At 27.7% G+C, this 2,531-nt stretch overlaps 1 long non-coding RNA gene across 1 annotated transcript; it reads right to left on the reverse strand.

Annotated features, from left to right (window-relative positions):
* Positions 1-690: 690 nt before the first annotated feature.
* On the reverse strand, positions 691-1,234 carry LOC146723615 (uncharacterized). The gene is made up of 3 exons (XR_014924487.1): positions 1,168-1,234; positions 847-951; positions 691-742 (listed from the first exon to the last, which is right to left on the reverse strand). It is a non-coding gene; the product is annotated as an uncharacterized LOC146723615 (long non-coding RNA).
* Positions 1,235-2,531: the final 1,297 nt, after the last annotated feature.

Genomic DNA, 2,531 nt, shown 5'->3' on the forward strand with positions numbered 1-2,531 from the left:
ATTAAATAACGGAAACAAAATAAAGTATTATTTTATATCCCAGAAAATATTTGCGCGCAAATACCTAGACATTGCATATTTCACTGGCATATTTTGGCAATTTCATATGCAGTTGCACGTAATTTGCTGGTATATTAAATAATATATAAGCTAAACATTTGCGTGCAATATGCTAAATATATCTCACATGCAAAACTCAAGCAAATCTCGTACACAGTTTATACGCATAATGCACGCAAATACTGTTATCAGGGATTACATACAAAGAAGTTAGCTTCGTATACTAAACAAATATAATTTAAAAAAAAGGTTTGTATACATATAATGATGCTCATACCTTCTTCTACTTTACAAAGTCTATTATCTTCAGTGAGAATAGTGTAATATATTTGTCGCTGTACAAATTTATTTGTTGCTGTAAATTTACGAAAAAATTGATACAACAACATTACAAATCGATTCACCTTCCTTGTATTGTCTAAGTTCTGTGTATCGTCTAAAGAGATTGTATCACTTCTATCAATATCAAATCTGTCCCATCCGACGATCACACCCACCTCTTTACCTATAATTATAATTATATAATTATATCTAATCTATAATAAAATTCAATCTATATTCATAATATAATAACTATATATGATTGATCACCATGTTTAACTATCATTCCAACTGCAAACCTTACATTCTCTGGCATTCTATATGATTTCTTTTTTTTTAACCATTCATTTCGTAGATAATACTAAAAAAAATAATATCTAACTTGATTTGCTTTTTCTTTTTATACAATTCGTAAATATTGCCTTTTTTGGCAATCAGTTTGCTACCTGAACAGTGTTAACATACCTGATGATTTGATATTTTACATGAATTATAAAAAGTAAAAATTCCATGTGTTCCATCTACGTTCTCCAACCAATAATGAAAGCGCTGTACTAATAAGGACAACATCTGAAAAAAAAATTTAAACTTATACAAAAATAAAATGGAATCTGATTATAAAAATAAAAAATATGAAAGCCTAGAATGTGTAATAATCCCTGCTGCCTATTATCACGTGTAAAGCATATTTCATTGATTAATCTATCGTTGTCGAAGTTATATAAGTAAATCACAATTAGTGTTAACAGAAATCATATTGGCAAAAAAATGTATAAAATTGTCAACCTCTTCAGATGTTGGTATAGCCAAAGTATTTTCTCGGTTCATAAGCAATTGTATGTGAAAACGTTTCGGGATTTCTTCAAAGGTTATATCGTAACATCTTGCATTTTCAAACCTATTCCTAGCACTGCGAACAATATAAAATTATAATATATGTGTGTATGCAATATATTAGAAATGCCGAAATGTTCACCTAATTTCAAATCTAATTTATACTTACTAGTTTGGCATCCAAAATATATAGTATTCGTCAATTGCTAACTCTTCCTTAATTAAAACGCAACGTAAACCAAGTCTCCTGGTCACGCTTTCATATATTATTAATAAAATTATTTTCTGGCCACATTTATTTTTTAACACCTTTGTCAATATTACAATACAACATTAATTTGTGCGACAGTAATTTTAAGATATAACAAACATGGCCATGCGCGCAGCATGTTAAAAGAGTTGGTTATAATATATTTTAATGAATATATTATATTCAAATAAATTTAAATTTTATTATCGATAGAAATAACTTACGTTATCTATACAAAGGTTTTCCACATTTCTGTCTGTCTCTTGGCATAGTCGAAAGGTTAATTTACCAAAAATATATTCCTCGATTGTATCCATAATCTGCGTACTTTCTGCTTCGTCCCAATGATTATCACCGATATTGTTGTTTCTCCAATAGGAAAAAGTTTCAGCCGACGTCGAGAATATCGAATGGTTGGGATGTTTTTCTCTAAGACAATTTAAAACTGCTTCTGCAATGCTATCTAATGATGATTTTACATATTCGTAACATATATCCTTTTCAGGTTGCATGCGTTGAATCGTAATAGTTGCAACTTCTTCCATTAGTTGCTTTCTTCGAGATTTCTTTCTGAATTTTTTCAATTTCTCTCTCACAAAGCATAGACTCATATAGAGAAATAATTCTTTATTGATATATATTTCAGTTAGATCGCAATCAATTCTCCTAAAAAATTATCATATTAATTGTATGATAAATTATACATACATTAGGCTACAAATAGAACGATAATATGTGTATACATATATATATATATATATATATATATATATTATTGTATATATTAAAAATTCTATACCGTGAAAATTGTGTATAGAACTTTTTCAATTCATCTTTGAAAAAATAATATTTTATGGTGTTTTCAGGTTTATAAATAATTTCATCAAATTTATCTGTACAAAATATTTCGTCAAATCCTCTTCTATTATTGAGTGAATCGTAATTATAGTTATGTATAATTTCAGATATACAATTTTTTAATTCTCTCATACAAATTACGCCTGTTTTTATAAAAATTACGATTTTTTTATCCTTTCCTTCGTTCTCTTCAAATTCATTCTCATTT

The sequence above is a fragment of the Nylanderia fulva genome, unplaced genomic scaffold, assembly GCF_048542155.1.
Source record: "Nylanderia fulva isolate GAGA-0341 unplaced genomic scaffold, ASM4854215v1 Scaffold181, whole genome shotgun sequence".
NCBI lineage: Eukaryota > Metazoa > Arthropoda > Insecta > Hymenoptera > Formicidae > Nylanderia > Nylanderia fulva.